This window comes from Humulus lupulus, chromosome X, assembly GCF_963169125.1.
Source record: "Humulus lupulus chromosome X, drHumLupu1.1, whole genome shotgun sequence".
Classification (NCBI taxonomy): Eukaryota; Viridiplantae; Streptophyta; class Magnoliopsida; order Rosales; family Cannabaceae; genus Humulus; species Humulus lupulus.
In genome coordinates this window covers 229,003,585-229,021,496 of record NC_084802.1, presented here as the reverse complement: position 1 = coordinate 229,021,496, position 17,912 = coordinate 229,003,585, and the positions used below count along the sequence as shown (strand labels likewise).

Sequence of the window (17,912 nt, the reverse complement as noted above, 5' to 3'; positions counted from 1 at the left end):
TGAATCCTAGCACATTCGCTGGATGGTTTGGAAGATCTCTTTTTCATGTGAGTTGTGTTTTTTAAAATAGTCGAACTCCTAAACAACTATTTTTTCTTCTTTTGTTCTTTTATATTCAGGCCTGCTGAATTATTTAGTTTTAAGCACTTCGACAAAACTTGAACTTAAATTTGGATGTTACTTAGAGAACCATTACATTGACCAAAACTTTGGTTGCTCAAAATATAGAGATGGTTGTTGCTTTTGATCCACTAATACTGATTCCTGGCTTGATTGATGTCCAGGAAATTGTTGTATTTGTAATCAGCATACATGCCTACGCTTATGAAAAAAGTGAAATGGAGGAGATCTCATTGGTTGCTCTCTCTGGATGTATTTGATGCAACATCTGATCGTTGGTAACCTGAAAATTCTATTATAGAGAAGTCAAAGTCAAGGCCATTGTTGGCATTGCAGTTTTATATACTAATAGAAACTATTTTTACTTTTTTTTTTTATTACAGCTCATAGTTGCAGCAGGGATGGGTCCGATTCTTGCTATAAAGTTCTTCCGGTACACGTACAGACCAAGTAAAATCAATACGCTTCAGTAGGCTAAATGTTTGGGTGGACCTATTCTGTCACTGGGCAACATTGAGCCCTAAGCAAGATCAATAGAGAAAGATGTTACTCCTTTGTCCATAACTCAACCCAAGAACAGAAATCCAGTTTATGAACCCCAATTATCAGATTCACCGAATGCTACTCGAAGATCTTTCAGAGCCATTCCACCTTTTGATTTTTTTCAGTCACAGTCCCGATTTTCCTCTTCCAACTACTCAAGAAATTGCAAGGACATCTGAGCTACAAAATAACAGATATTAGGTGCAAAAATTGAACCTTACCACCATTTTGCTTCTAGTGTAGATTAGCATTGTATTTGTATGTAACAACCTTACCACTACTACTTGATGTATTATATGTTTTTGTTTTTATGAAATTTTCAAGTCTTCTACATTTTATACACATTTTCTTGACTCATCAATGGTTCTCGTCTCTTTATGATAGTGAATTGGCAGAAGTTCCTAGCGTTCTTCCTCTTTAAATGAGGTACACATTTGGATTTTTATCCTGATAGATTTTGTTGTTACAAACCTTAAGATTGACTGCTTTATATTAACTTCATTGTTATATTAACTGGTTTGTTTACATGCAGGAGTCTTCCATTTTAAATGAGCACATGGTTGTGCTGTTGCCTGGAGCTGTTTATGCTCTTTCTGCTGGTTATAAGGTATTTGGTGATCTATCCTAGTACTAGCAGGCTATAAATTTATACATCAAGTTATCACTACAAAACTAAAACTAGATAATTGTTGTTGTAGACGGAAGAACTTGAGCAGGACTTGATGCATGGACTTTTTGAATGCTCCATTGATGTACTTGCGAATATTGATCAGGTTTTCTCTGCTAAGGTACTGGGGTTTTGTATCATTTCGTTCAATTTTCTATTTTGATGTGTGTCATATACTCCCAAGGATCTCTTTGGCACTACACTACAGATATATAATACTAGAAGAACCATATATTATTTATATTAGAGGATCTCTTTGGCACTACACTACAGGCCTGCAATGACACTAATCATTTATATTATCATGGTTTTTATTCCAATCAGTATATTGTGCTCTACATTTTGTATAATAAAAATAATTTGTATACATTTTTTATCTATAAAAGTAATGCATGATAAGAACCATGATAATTTTTAGTTAATTTAACCATGTATATTTTAAGAATCATTTCATAGTAATATCATAGAACTTAGATAATTCAGCTTTCTTTTGGACAGTCCAACCTCTCATTATCGCTTCTTGAGTAAGATTTTTTATTTTTGGTTTCTGTACAGTTTTTCAATTTGTGGATTTTGTTTTTTAGATTTTTTATTAGTCTTATGACTTCCAACACTTTGGTTTTGAGGGTACTGCAAGAGTACTGATAGAGTGGCTATTAAGCATGTGAACAATTGAATTCATAGCTTGTTACAGTAATTAGCTAGAAAAGGAAAGCCAGACTTGTTCTGTTCTGCTTCTAGTTTTTTTGATGTTGTTATGTCTACCATTTCTCTTGATTCTGATGGTACATTTAGGTTTTCTTCTGATGTTGTACTTCCTTTGATAATTCTAGATATGCATGTGCTTTGGTTTCCTCTGTTTTTTTATAGCTTCTTTCATTGCTGCAATTTTCAACTTTTATGTTGGATGACTAATTATAAACAATGTTTAGTAAACTCAAAATTTTGTGTTTGATTTTTAGTATCTAGCTTCTGTTCTGCTTCTACTTCTAGGGGTCTCGACTATTGGAGTACCAAGCTTGCTGGCCCAAAATGGTCACCATTTGCTTCATGGATAACTGGCTGGTATGTAATTAATATTCTTTTTCTAACTGTTAACTTGGGAAAATGTCTTTCTTCAATTTTTTCTAGTTGACTATTTATACTTTGGCTTGGAGCTTTTAGAGTTTCATTTGGGGTCTGAGACTGTAATGCATGTACAGTACAAAGTCACCATTAGTAAGTATAGCACATACTTTAATTTTAGCACTAGACCTTATATATATATAATTTAGTTAAATCAATTAGTTTAGCATGGTTGCCATTTCAGGAAGCTCTGTGTTATCCAATAAATTAGCATTGATGACGTGGCAAGTAATCCCTGGACACGTGGCTGACACCTGGAAGCGTCTGCCAGAGTATCGACCAGAGGACACAGTAGAAGCAGGGTAAGCCCGTCTTACCCGCGACCAGTCTGGTCGATGGTTCCGTGTACAAGGCAACATTTATGGGAAGATCTTTGTAATCCCGAATTTATCTCACTCAATCTCCTGAGTACCCGATTATTCAGGGGAGAATATCTGTAACAATCTTTTGTAATCCCCCTTGAGCCTATAAATAGCAAGGGATAGCTCAAGGGAGGGACTTTTGGCTTTTGAATCATTCGAAACTATAGTAATTCTCCTAGTAAACTTGTATTGTTCTTCAGAGGTTAGTGAAACTCATTGAACCCTAGTTCTTTGATCACTCTTCTGATTCTCATATCAATATCAGTCTAAGTGGACGTAGGACATTACCAGATCCTGGGGCCGAACCACTATAAAAATTCTTGTGTGATTTACTGTTTTTGCCATACGTTCTTCTCTATACATTCATTCATATCAATCACATTTTGACTCTATGTCAGTTGGCCAAATCTTGGGTCAACATTCTGGTGCTTTCGTTGAGAGATTGATTTATTGCTGTTAAGAAAACTAATGGCGAAAGCAGGAAAGAAAACTGGGCAGGCGACTGCCGCTGCACTGTCAAACCCGCCACCTCCTCCTCCTCCTGCAAGCACAGCGAAAGATGAGCCGCAACTGGATTTTGAAGAGGAGGAAATGGACGATGCAACGCTGAAGAGTACTCTGGGCGCGTTGCAGGAAGAGCTGGCTAATCTGAGGGCCAGTCAGGAGACTGCCGCTGAAGTTATGGCGCGGCAGCAGCAGGAGATTGAAAGGCAGCGCGCGGAATTGAGCGAAAGGCAGGCGGAGGTGGATCGCCGCCAGAACGAAGCCATGGCAGCCCTAGAGGCAGCCTTGCTGTTGGCTAGAAATCAGGCTGCACTTGCCTCGCAGCCTGACCAACCGGTGAATGGGCCACCCCAGAGGGGTCCTAATCCGAGCCCACTGATTCAGCCTTCAAGTCTGCAAAGGCCCGAGCAGCCTCAGATGCCCCATGACGATGTCCCACAGGATCCTGAGGTGCAGCCACCATCCCAAGCTGCTCGGGGTAATCCCCCGCAATAGAGGCAGAATAGGGTCGAGCATCAGCCTCGCAGCCCTAGACGCCATAGGGATGATGGGCCGAACCTACCGAACAGAGGTCAGTACCCTCCTGGCAACAGGAGAGACTCAGAGTTAGGCTCTGCGGTCCAGGGCCCCCCATGGCACGATGGTGCACGGGGACACCACGACCAGCGCAGACCACCCTCCAACGCTCGGGATGGTTCAGCCAGAAACGGGCATCGAGGGAACAGTCGATCTCACCATAGCCAGTCAAGGTTCAGAGATGGCCACGGATACAATGAGGCTGACTCAGGCAAGGGAAATGACGGTGGGGGGAATGGAGAAAGAGGTAAAAGCAGGAGCCAAGTACCTCAAGATGACCAACCAAATAGACAGGATGCTGGGGGGCAGCCCAAACAAAATAATGTCTTCAACCGGCTCGGTGGTAGCGAGCAGCGAAGAAGAGAAGAGGACCTGAGAGATGTACTCAATGATCGTCACGAGAGGCACGGCGAGAACGTCCCCCCAGCAACAGAGGCCACCGCGATTCCTACCGCAGTGCAAGCCCAGATAGACGCACTCAACCAGGCTGTTCAGCAGCTGGTCGGAGGAAGGACTTCTTACATCGACCACGATAGGAGGAAAGGCACTCTTTCGTCCAAAGGATAGCTAACGCCGAAACTCCCAGCAAATTCAAGATGCCTACGCTCCCAAACTTTGATGGATATGGGGACCCAGTCTCGCATGTGAATAAGTTTGAGATTCAGATGGACATTCAGAAAGTGTCTGAAGACGCTCGGTGCAGGATCTTCCCTGCAACACTTTCTGAAGCAGCGCAGGAGTGGTTCTTTAAGTTCCCGCCAAACACTTTCTGAAGCAGCGCAGGAGTGGTTCTTTCCTGGGAGATGTTCGTAAGGGAGTTCTACGGACAGTTCTATGCGGGTCGTGTGCACCCAACCGAAGCAAACCAGCTAGTCGAGATTCGCCAGCAGGACGGGGAGTCAGTGAAGGATTATGTCCAGCGCTTTATGCGAGCGGCAGCTGGAGCAAAAACAGTAGGAGACGAAGGCAAGATGATGGCCATTACCGCAGGGGTTAAACGTTGCTCTCCCCTTTGGAAAAGTCTTCGAAAGGAAGGAGTTAGAACCACCTAGGAATTCTTGGACCGAGCTGATCGTTACATCAAGCTCGAAGAGGCCATTGCTGATGATGGAAAACCCTCGAAAAAGGGTAAGAAGGCCACCGAACCCGCCAAAGCCGCCAATGGTTCCAAACCTAATGGAAACGGCAAAGGCAACGGAAACGGCAACGGTAATGGTAAGAATGGTGGAAAACGGCCGTATAACGAGCCTTCCACCTTCGACAACAAACGAGCCAAGGGTAATCGTTATGAACCTAGGTTCACTAATTACACTGCCCTCTTAGAGTCTCGGGGAGAGGTTTACCAGGCCACAAGCTCTAGTGTGCCTTACAAGAAACCTGGACCCATTCGAAAGGACATTTCGAAAAGAGATACTACCAAGTTCTGTCGTTATCATAACGACTACGGACATGACACTAACGAATGCAACCAGTTAAAAGAAGAAATCGAGTTCCTTATTAGACAAGGACACTTGAGAAGGTACATACGGGCCTCGGGAAATTCCCAACGAGAAGCTCCAGGTGGCAACGAGCAGGCGTCCACACGCCAACGCTCGCCACCATTACAGCCTGCCCCCGTGGCTGGAACACTCTTAACCATCTGTGGAGGTCCGCACCTCGTGGGAAATAGTGGAAAGGCCAGAGAGCGATATGCTCGGACTCTGCGCCACGACCAGGACATCGAGATGATGACTGTGGAGGACCGTGCACCAAAAAAGGCTCGGTCAGAGGAGGGTAAGATAACCTTCTCTGATGGCGATGCCCAGCACGTCCGGTTCCCACATTTCGATCTGCTGGTCGTGGACATCCAGATGGCCAATATGATGCTGAAGAGGGTACTAGTCGATATAGGAAGTTCAGTGAACATCCTGTATAAGTCAACACTGGAACGCATGAAATTGTCCGTAAAGGACTTGGAGCCCTGCAATCAAACGATATACGGCTTCTCTGGAGAAGGACTCGCCCCAGCTGGAATGATCAAACTTCCAGTAACGACGGGTACAACGCCTACAACAAGGACATTACTCGCCACTTTTGTAGTGGTCGATTGTCCTTCGGCGTACAACGCCATTATCGGAAGGCCCATACTGGTTGATCTACGGGCCGTCATCTCTATGTGGTACCTAGCCATGAAGTTCCCAACAGACGCGGGGGTAGGACGCGTTTTAGGAAACCAAAGGGAAGCTAGGGAGTGCTACAACGCCTCGATCACAAAGGCGAAAAGTGGAACGTCGAGGAGCACTACCCCAGACCGATTGCAGATGGCAGTAGATACGCAAGCCCAATCAGGTGATGAGGTCACCAAATAGGGTGTTGCCCAAAGTGAGGATGGAGATTTGGATCCTCGCTTTGGGGATTTTGAAGAGAATGTTGGACCCGTCGAGGACCTGGAGGAGGTCCAACTCTACAAAAAAGACCCGACTAGAGTCGTGAAGGTTGGGAAAAACTTAGAGCCTACCACGAAGCATGCACTGGTGGAATTCTTGCGAAAGAATCAGGAAGTTTTCGCCTGGTCGCACAAAGACATGGTGGGGATAGATCCTGCGGTAATCAGCCACGTCTTGAACATAGATACAACTTTTCCACCCATGCAACAAAAGAGAAGGCTGCTTGATAAAGATAGATCAAGAGCCTTGAAGGAAGAAGTCGAAAGACTTAAGGAGAATGGGTTTATCAGGGTGGTGTTCTATCCATCGTGGGTCTCAAATCCGGTGCTGGTCCCCAAGCCCAACGGCAAATGGCGGACCTGTGTGGATTTTACAGACCTCAATAAAGCCTGCCCAAAAGACTGCTTCCCACTCCCAAGGATCGACCAGCTGGTCGATGCGACTGCAGGACATGAGATCCTCTCGTTCATGGATGCATATTCAGGCTACAACCAGATTAGCATGCATCCCCCTGACGAGGATCACACCAGCTTTCGGACCGATACAGGCTTATACTGTTACAAAGTCATGCCCTTCGGACTGAAAAACGCAGGTGCGACTTACCAACGGCTAGTCAACCACATGTTTAAAGAGCTGATCGGTGCAAACATGGAGGTATATGTGGATGACATGCTGGTAAAGTCTAAGAAGGCAGAAGGATATGTGAGGGATCTACAAGAGTGCTTTGATGTGTTAAACAAGTACCAGATGAAGTTGAATCCCCTCAAATGTTCCTTTGGAGTCGGATCAGGGAAATTTTTGGGGTTTATAGTAAATTCAAGAGGAATCGAGGCCAACCCTGACAAGATAAAAGCCCTGATCGACATGAAGTCGCTGGAGAGGATCAAGGATGTACAAAGTTTGACCGGAAGGATCGCTGCCCTAAGTAGATTCATCTCGAAATCAACTGACAAATGTGTCCCTTTCTTCAATCTACTCAGGGGCAATAAGAAGTTTGAATGGACGGGAGACTGCGAGCGAGCATTCCAGGCCTTGAAAGCTGATATGGCGCAACCTCCCATCTTGTCAAAACCGATCGAAGGAGTAACTTTGTTTATTTATCTGGCGATTACTGACGTTGCTGCTAGTGCGGTACTTGTACGGGAAGATGAAGGCGTACATAAAGCAGTCTACTATGTCAGCAAGAGGCTGATCGGTGCAGAATTAAGATATCCGCCAATCGAAAGGTTAGCATATTGCTTAATACTAGCCTCCAGGAAGTTGCATCCTTACTTCCAAGCCCATCCAATCACAGTTCTAACCGACCAGCCCCTTCGGCAAGTCCTCCAAAAACCTGAAGCGGCTGGGCGATTGTTAAAATGGGCGGTCGAACTAGGGCAGTTCGATATAACTTATTCACCGCGAGCAGCAATAAAGGGACAAGTTTTGGCCAATCTTGTTGCGGAATTCACCGAACTCCCAGACAGTGAGCAGTGCGAACGGCCTGAAGCGCCCATGCCTCAAGACAAAACTCCTTCGTGGAAGCTATTCACGGATGGTTCATCCAACGAATCCCACGCTGGAGCGGGAGTGATATTGATAACGCCGGAAGGGCATCGATTTCACTGCGCAATCAGGTTCGACTTCACCGCGTCAAACAATGAAGCAGAATACGAAGCACTCCTCGCTGGATTAAGAATGGCCAAAGATATGAGCATAAAGACGCTTGATATTTACAGTGACTCGCAGCTAGTCGTGAATCAAGTCCTGGGAGAATACCAAGCACGAGGCTTAAAGATGATGGCCTACCTGAGTAAAGCGAAGGATTTGCTAGCCCAGTTTACAAAGTACACCCTCCAGCAAATTCCGCAAGACCAGAATTCGAATGCAGACGCCCTGGCTAAACTCGCGAGCGCAAAGGATGCAGACACCTTGAACATAGTTCCAGTAGAAAGACTGAATAAGCCGAGCATAGAAGCGGCTGAAGCCAATATGGAGATTCGTCTAGAAGATACATGGATGGTGCCTTACTTGGAGTATCTGACGAATGGTACACTGCCAGCAGATAGAAACAAAGCCAGAACTCTGCAAAGGCGAGCCGCTAGGTACATACTGGTCGATGGTGTTATGTACCGAAGAGGATATTCAATGCCACTACTCAGGTGCGTTACACCAGAAAAAGCTAAGGAACTCATGAAGGAGGTGCATGAAGACTTCTGCGGGGATCACGCTGGGGGGCAAAGTTTGGCGAAAAAGATTCTAACGCAAGGCTACTTCTGGCCAACAATGAACGAGGATTCGATGGAGTATGTACGAAGATGCGACAAATGTCAAAGGTTCTCCAAGATTCCACGAGCATCTCCAAATGAACTAAAACAGATGCAGAGCCCGTGGCCTTTCGTAGTATGGGGGATAGATTTGATTGGATCCCTGCCTACAGGGAAAGGCGGAGTAAAGTACGCAGTTGTGGCAGTTGATTACTTCACCAAATGGGCTGAAGCTGAACCACTCGCAACCATCACGACCAAGAAAGTTCTTGACTTCGTCATCAAGAACATTGTATGCCGGTATGGTCTGCCCAGGAAGATAGTTTCAGACAACGGGACCCAGTTTGACAGCGACTCATTCACCAATTTCTGCGAAAGGCATGGAGTTATTAAAAGCTTTTCTTCCGTCGCACACCCCCAGGCGAATGGGCAAGTCGAAGCCGTGAACAAAACTCTTAAAGACACCCTGAAGAAAAGACTTGAAGAAGCTAAAGGAGCATGGCTAGAGCAGCTGCCTGAAGTCCTATGGTCGTATAGAACGTCCCACCGAACAGCAACAGGCCATACCCCATTTTCCTTAGCCTATGGATATGAGGCCATGTTGCCTGTCGAGTTAGATCCCCCCTCACATCGGCGCTTAACTTACGACCAGGATCAGAACAGCCAGCTAATGATGGACTCCTTAGACTTAATCGACGAGATGCGAGAGAAATCTCAACTCCGAGTTGCTGCTTACCAGCAAAAAGTCGCCCGGTACTTTAACTCCAAAGTTAAAGAAAGAAAATTCAACGTCGGTGACTTAGTGCTACGACGAGTTTTCTTAAATACCCGCGACCCCACTGCTGGAGTGCTCAGACCTAATTGGGAGGGACCTTACCAGATTGAAGAAGTCCTTCACCCAGGCACATACAAACTTGCACGCTTAAACAGAGATCTCGTTCCACGCTATTGGAATGGAGAACACCTGCGCAAGTATTATCAATAAACAGTCCTTTTTAAAGGACTGGCTTGTGTAAAGATTTTCAATTTTTTACAAGTTTTGCAAAGAGGATTAGCCGCGTTATATGGCTGATTGCTCGTATATGTAAGGTTCTATTATAGAATCACTCGTAAAGACATGTTTCGTCCATTTTTAATACGAGATTATAAGGGACTGTGCGCAGCCAGTCATTCTTGCCAACCATTGTGAATTTACATTTGCAAGTATTTGTTCATTACGTGTGTTGTTTTGCTGTATTACAAGTATCATTTTTTGCACGAACAGGAATGTTCGAACAGGCCATGGTCAAGGCAAGTGACCAAGGGCCTAAAGCTCCTCGATCACTTGGGGGGCATATAAGGCACATCGATAGCAAAGCATACTCTCAAGGTATGTAAACACATGAACAAAATGAGTGAAAGCATGCTACAGTACTTAGAGTATTTTTCAAAATTTAGGTATTGTTAAATCATGCCAAAGTACTATGCTAAGTTCAGTCATTCGGACAAATATTATAATAAGTAAAGATATTATAGCATCAAGATTTAAGCTTTTACACCGCAAGCATCGCTGCTTGGATGTAACTATTCAAGTAAAAGAAAAAAGATTTACTGCCCGTGCAGCAAAGTTTAAAAAAGAAACTATTGTCTTTACATCACGACCCGTGGGTCATATATCCAAAAAGAAAGAAAAAATATAAGAAAAAATTTTAAGAGGCATTCGAGGCCGGAGGGTCCTGGGCAGCATCCTGGTTGGTCGCGTCCTCGACAACTTCTTCTTCTTCCACACCAGCGACGCTTGGAGAGGCGGGGATTGCAGCTCTTGCCTCCTCTTCGGCCAGTTGGGCTGCGCATTGAGCCAACTCCGCAGTTCTGACTTCCTCTGAAAGGTAACTAAAGTCAGCACCCTGATTATGTTTCCAGAAATTGTAGAAACATCGGAGTGTCGTCCTCAGATTCTTGGAGTTGTCAAGCTCCAACTGCTTCACCTTGCCCCCGAGAGTGACAATAGCATCATCCTTGGACTTGAGTACCTCTCCCAAATGCTTGATTTTGCGAAGATGGGCTTGGTTGAAATCTCGATACTCCTGCCTCAACTTGACTGCTGCATTCTTCGCAGCTTCAGCCTCTGACAGCTTAGTCACTGCCGCATCCCTCTCTCGGACCATGGCCTCCAACTCCTTGGCATGCCTAGCCTCAGCAGCTAAAAGCTCCTCGGCCACCTTCACCTGATACCTCTCGATGGCCTTTGCCTTAGCCTGCTCGAGGTAAGCCTGGGCTCGGGTACGAGCAGTAGTGGCAGACAGCAAGGCCTGTAAATAAAGCAAAAAGGAGTTAGAACTTATCATGAGGACTAAAATACTAAAGCTTGAAATACAAAGAAGTACTTACGCTGGAGATTTCGTTCAGAGTCCTGTTCAGGATCTGGTCGATTGGCATGTCTTCAGCTTCGACCATTGCAGCCCTAACACGGTCGCCTTTGCCGATGCAATCGAGACAATCCCTGGCAGATCGAATGGCACGGCTCATAAGTTTGGCCCCAAGAGCTTCTTCACGAGTAAGCTGCTCTCTGGCAGGCGCGGCTGGAGGATTCGACGGGGCAGGGGTGGTCTGCTGCTCGGAAAGAACTGGAGGAGGGGTAGAAGTTTGCCCTGTTGGCGCGGGACTTTGCCCAGTTGGCGCGTCCTGGGGAAGGTCTTCTGTTCGGCCCTTCTTGGCTGGAGGGCCACGGCTGGATTCACCAGTTCTCTTCTTAGGCTTCCGTTGGAGTTGAGGAACCTCCTCTTCATCCTCGGCCTGGTACATGTCGAAGATGTTGGGAGTAGACATATCTGCATGTAGGTAAACACAGCAAGTTAATAAGAAAAGAGGCAGGTGAAAGTATGTTATACAACTGAAAGGAGGTAACAAAGTAAATACCCGAGCTACAACTACTGGTCGCTACACTATTGACTCTATTAGTCATATACTCATTATCTGGCATGAAGAAGTCTGGCCCTAGATTTGGAGCATATGTAAAGTTACCATCCCCGTCAAACAAGTGACAGGGAATTGACAAACCATTTAAAAGCGAAATAACTTTACCATTATCGTCAGAGGATTCTCCCAAGTCAACAATAGGCTCTTTGGCCTTTTGTTTCCCCTTGCCTTGGGGAACAGAAGGCCTTTCTGCGGAAGGGCTACCCGTGGGTTCCCTGATTGTAACCCCCGTTGGCCTCCTTCTCCGAGGAGGCACAGGAGGTTGCTGCTCGGGAACCCCCTCAGTAGTGGCTTCGTCCACCACGGACCCTCTAGTTTCATGGCGAGGAGCCAGGAGGCCAGACAGCCTCAAGTTTGTTTCAGTTATTAGGGTCTTGACACTTTTTTCTGCGTCAGACGTCCTGGCCAGAGTGTTGGACCTCAACACCATGTCTGGTGTTGGGGTCGGACGTAACCAAGGGCCTGAAAAACAGATTACAGTTTAAGAAAAATGAAAGGAAACATCTTAGGTTAAAGTATCGACCAGTCAAAGACAAGCTCCTACCTCCTCGAGTGAAGGCCAAGTTGTTGCTGGTTATGTCTGGAGTAAGGAAATACTCCTCATTGTAGTGCCCCACGTTTGATATATGGGTAGTGCCACTCAAGAATGTCCGGCCGGTCTCCTGGTGGCAGAAGTGGAAGAAGCCCGTCCCGTTGTGCTGTGGGTTAGATTTAAGGTCAAAAAGATAGTTGACCTCGTGGGGTGAAGGTTTTGGCCATTTGTTAAGTTTATACAGGATATAGAGTGCGGCCAGCATCCTATATCCATTTGGAGTTATTTGGAAGGGGGCGACACCAAAATAATTGGCCACCCCCACAAAAAAGGGATGAAGAGGGAGGTAAGCTCCCGCCTCAATATGATACCGGGACCAAGCGCTGTTTGCACCTCCTGGGAGGTTAGCCCTCTGGTCTGCGGTAGGACGTACAATAGTAACCCCCGTGAAGGGGAATTTCCTGAAGCAGTTAGCGACCATTCGAGGGGTCACTAGACTGGCTGGGGAAGTATACCACTCGACATCAGGCGGATTCCGATGGCGAGGGAGAGCCCTAGTTTGGATATTAGGGTCAGGAGCAAGATTTTCTCGACCACTGGTCGAGGGAACCCTAGCCTGCAGATCAGGCTGGGTAGGAGAATTTGGGTTGCTTTCGGACTCAGGTCTTTTCTTTCCAGTAGACTTGGAGCGGGCCATTGAAGAGGAAGGATGGGGTCTGGAAAAGGATCGTGAGAAAGGAATCTCGTGGACACGGTCAGCTGGTTGTTCTTCTCCCTCGAGCAGTTGGGCGAGAAGGTCGTCGTCGATGGGTCTTTCACCTCCCCACAAATCTGGCATTAAAGTCTGCAAACAGAAGAATGGGGAGGTGAGGATATAGAACTTTAAAAGGCTTTTTAGAATAACGCTGGTCGAGTATAAAAGTTAGGCTTTTGTACAACAACATTCTAACAAAAAGTTAAATCTTTCTACACGAACAGTTTGAAAAATGGATCAAAGGGTGAAAGTAAAAAGTTTTTCTGGAAAAGGTTTTTCAACTCCCCTTAGGGCGGGAAAAATTTATTTTTCAACTGGCTTAAAGATCGAAATTTTACTTCGATTTTACGTCCTAAAAAGCATGATCCTGGATTTTAAACTAACTCGTAACTCTACTTTGCCTACAAAACATTCTGTCTACAAGCACCTTAAACCAGAAACAGAAAAACTTAAACAGTCCACCATCAGAAGCATGCTCCACGAGAAATTAGAAGCATGGGATTTCGAAAACTTACCAAGAAGAGTGATCTTGGAGGTGGAAGAAAGGTCTTCGGAGATCAAGGAGCTCACGGTCTGAGTCTTGGAAGTGCAGGAAAACGGTCTCCGGGGAAGTTTAAAACTCTGGTTTTTAGGGTTTCTTGCAAAAACAGTGGCGTGCGTAAAAAGAAAAAGGAGGCTTTGAAGGTCTTATATAAGTTTGTCTCTGATATTAAAAAAGTGTAATCATTAGTTTTCCTTTTTCAAAGTATGGGGAAACGGGATGGCCGTCGAAATCGTTTCTGGGGAACTGAAAAGGCATGATTAGACAGAAGTGGGTTGCTTTTTTCAAGAACACACGAAGGGTTCTGACACGTCAGGTGGGGTTACCGAAGAGTCGTTCATTCAAAAGTTTATTTACTGTTCGTAGTAAATAAACTTTGGGGGGAAAATGTTATCCAATAAATTAGCATTGATGACGTGGAAAGTAATCCCTGGACACGTGGCTGACACCTGGAAGCGTCTGCCAGAGTATCGACCAGAGGACACAGTAGAAGCAGGGTAAGCCCGTCTTACCCGCGACCAGTCTGGTCAATGGTTCCGTGTACAAGGCAACATTTATGGGAAGATCTTTGTAATCCCGAATTTATCTCACTCAATCTCCTGAGTACCCGATTATTCAGGGGAGAATATCTGTAACAATCTTTTGTAATCCCCCTTGAGCCTATAAATAGCAAGGGATAGCTCAAGGGAGGGACTTTTGGCTTTTGAATCATTCGAAACTATAGTAATTCTCCTAGTAAACTTGTATTGTTCTTCAGAGGTTAGTGAAACTCATTGAACCCTAGTTCTTTGATCACTCTTCTGATTCTCATATCAATATCAGTCTAAGTGGACGTAGGACATTAACAGATCCTGGGGCCGAACCACTATAAAAATTCTTGTGTGATTTACTGTTTTTTCCATATGTTCTTCTCTATACATTCATTCATATCAATCGCATTTTGACTCTATGTCAGTTGGCCAAATCTTGGGTCAACACTCTGGATGTTGTTCATATAAGCAAAGAAGATTAGCACAGTGTAAAATTTTTAATGGTTTTTGGTAAGTTTTTGGTAGAAAGTTTACTTGGTGCATTATATATTGTAAAAAAAAAAACAGGGACCTACTTCTGTATAATCTTTTTACTAGCCTTGAATCATTGTTAAAATATCATTTTGGTTGAGAGTTGTACTCTGAATATTTATGCTAGATAACTTAGTTTGTCCAAGCAGGATTTTAGACTGTTGAAAGTCTTATTACCATGTTGTTTGGATAGAAAGAACTGTTATCAATGCAATTGTTTATTTTCAAAGAAATTTTGATAGGCTGTAGGTTCTCTACTGAAGAATTTTTGGGGGTATGTTTCAAGGAAATAAGTAGCTTAGTTGGCTAGTGATGAAGGCATTGGTGGGCATATTCCTGTGAGAAGGCCAAAGTAGAGTTGAATTACAACCCTAGAAGCTTGAAAGAAGGGCTGGAAGAGGTTCTGTCGTGGCGTATGAACTTAGGCAGGTTTTTATTGACCCTTCTCCTTTCTAACAGCCAGGTTTTTGTATAATAATGCTTTATGTATAATATCATATTCTAACTTTTCATACATGAGAATAACATTGAAGGTACACCTTTAGTTTTACTATGGAATTTGAGTTGGTTCTCTATTTCCATCCCTTGTTCTTTCTTATCTTTCTCCGTCATAGTATAGAAAACATAATGCAGTTAGATTATTTAACTTGCTTAAAAAAATGTTACATATTGAAGATAATAAATTCATTTTTATTTATCCTTTATAATATATAGTATTTTTGTCTGCTTGAATAATTTTCCTTTCATGGGTATGTTTTCTTTTTTTTGTTGGTTATTTAGGTGTGTCGGCAACTTGATTATGTGTACTGTTTTTTAAAGAGTACGAGAAATTAATCTGGCTTTTTACTTCATTTTGAGCAGCATTACCTTTTAAGTCTCTGTTTATCTCCTTTTGCTCCAGTATTTTACTGTGTAAGACTTAAACATTTGAGGCTAGTGATAAAATGACATTGGCTGTTTCATTATTCTAGGTTATTGGGATAAAGGGGCAGTTTCCAGGACCGATTCTCAACGTCACTACCAATTGGAATGTTTTTGTTAATGTCAAGAATAACCTCGATGAGCCATTGCTTATTACATGGTATAATGTCTGTGAGCCATTAACGTATGAGAGTTGTTTTTAATGTTGACAAATTCAAATGTATACTTTTTTTTTTTGCATAATGTTTAAATGCAGGAATGGAATACAACACAGGAAAAACTCTTGGCAAGATGGATCAAAATGCCAGCAGTGGGGTGAGCTTTTGCTTTTTTTTTTTTTTTTTTTTGTTTGCATTTTTTCTTGTTTTGAAATTGGAAAAGTCAGGAACACGAGTTGGACAGTTTCTCTTTTTTTTTTGTAGTATGGATTTTGGAGTATGGAAAGAAAACAGCAGAAACACTTACAACAAATGGGACGGGGTTGCTCGCAGCACCACACAGGTACTCCTGTCTTGTAACTATAACCAAATTTAATAGTTTGATCAGCAAAACCTCAATTTGATTCTTGTCATGACAATGAAATGATGTTTCCTGGGATTGGTAAAATAGTGCATGGACCAGTTTTTTTTCTCAGCTTTCACGGTGCCTAAATTGAACTCATTAAAGAGAGTTAGTCAAGAGCTTTATTTATATAGAGAATGAGTAGTACAGAGGGGGTAGTTATGAAACTAACTACCATATAACAAACTCTTCAGCAGACAAACTAACATAACTAAATAATATTAACAACTAGTGCTTTCAGAAGTGAATCATGTCTTGTTAACAGAATGATTTTTCAACTGGTTACAGGTCTTTCCCAGAGCTTGGACAACAATTTTGATTTCTCTAGTAATCTTATTCATTTTGTTCTCTGCTATATATATTGGGACCTGTTCATGTTTTCATTCATTAGTAATCTTATTAGTATAAATAATATGAATATATTATCATTAGAAATATAAACAATTAAGTGGTAGTCAAAAAAGTTACCACATAAGAGAAAATTCCAATGCCATATCATGTGAATAGTCTTCCCATGTCAAGGGACATAGCTCCCTGTATCAGAATTTTTTTCAACTTAGAAACTGACCCATTTAGTTTTGTAGCCTCTGCTTTTCTCTTTGAATTTATTTTGATTCATCAATTCATTGTTTACTTTTAATCTGATACTTGTGTTTCTTATGTTTTGGGCATGAAAACTATGGTGTTTCCCTTTTTTGGCTCCTATACTTGTGTTACAGGAAATTCAATGAAATTATACATATAATGAATTATGTTTGTGTAAAAATTATTTATATAAATATACAATTAATATCAGTCACATTTTTTTACAAGTGGTTTGAATCATATTCAGATTGAAAAGAGAGAATAAAAAAGATAAGTGAAGGGACTAAACTATAAGTTGCAATCAACATGAAGGGACTAAACTATAAGTTGCATCCATTCCATATATTTCATATGTTAATTAAAATATGTGATGGTTCTCAATGAATCACTAATAAGGAATTGGCTATATGGCAGTTTAGTTAGGTATATAAACTAGTTCATATAACTAATTTAAACTTTATATGCTTACAGGTGGAAACTAGCTTAAGTCTTATGTTCTTAATAATAAAAGGATTTTTTTTTTACAATGTGCAGGTATATTGAGATGATTTCTTTGGAGCAATTCTTGACAACATTTGTAGTTGAGGCCTTTAGAATGGAAGAATGTATTTCACTAATTTTTGTGTATATTTCTTGTTTTGTATTTAGTGATAAAGGAATCTGAATTGGGCATAAATTATGTTGTAATATGATTTCTTAAGCCTAGACTAGTAGACTAAATATTGTAATTACATTTGAGTAATTAATAAAAATCTATTTATGTTACCTTATTTGGCTTCAACTTTCATATTTGTTTTCCTAGTTTTGTGTAAGTAGAAAAAGATTATGTTTCTCTGAGCTAATATAACACATGTGTTATACTAAAGTGTAGTATAACACAAATAATGTGTTATACTAAAGTATAGTATAACACAAAAAATGTGTTATAACACAAAAAAAGTGTTATACTAAAGTGCAGTATAACACAAATTTATAAGTATTGAAATGTGTTATATAATCAACTATAAATAACATAATTAAACACTTATCTATTTATTAAAATAACACAGAAATTGTGTTATCGTTGACAGTATAATAACACATTTGTATAACAATGATAAAGTGTTATGTAAAGTACCCTGACCTATGATAACATAGTCGGTCTTAACACATCAAAAAGTGTTATGGTATGTTTTGATAACACATTTTCGGTGTTATTAAAAGCATATTTTCTTGTAGTGAATATAGGAAACGACCATCTTTAGTGACAAAATCAATAATTGTACTTGGATTCTTTTACTGCAACAAGTGCAAGTAGGATGAAAACTTACAATACGAATCTTCATATGTCCCCCTAACATACTTAAGTGCCTTCTCTCTACATCTCTATGCCTTTTTATAACTCATATAAATACCAAAAATTTTCTTCATATCCTCCTTTATGTCGTTTT

The 17,912-nt window shown here is 42.3% G+C and overlaps 1 long non-coding RNA gene across 1 annotated transcript; it reads left to right on the top strand.

Moving 5' to 3' along the window:
* Window positions 1-2,328: 2,328 nt before the first annotated feature.
* LOC133805977 (uncharacterized) lies at window positions 2,329-17,252 on the top strand. The gene is made up of 2 exons (XR_009879019.1): window positions 2,329-2,395; window positions 17,017-17,252. It is a non-coding gene; the product is annotated as an uncharacterized LOC133805977 (long non-coding RNA).
* The last annotated feature ends 660 nt before the right edge of the window (window positions 17,253-17,912 follow it).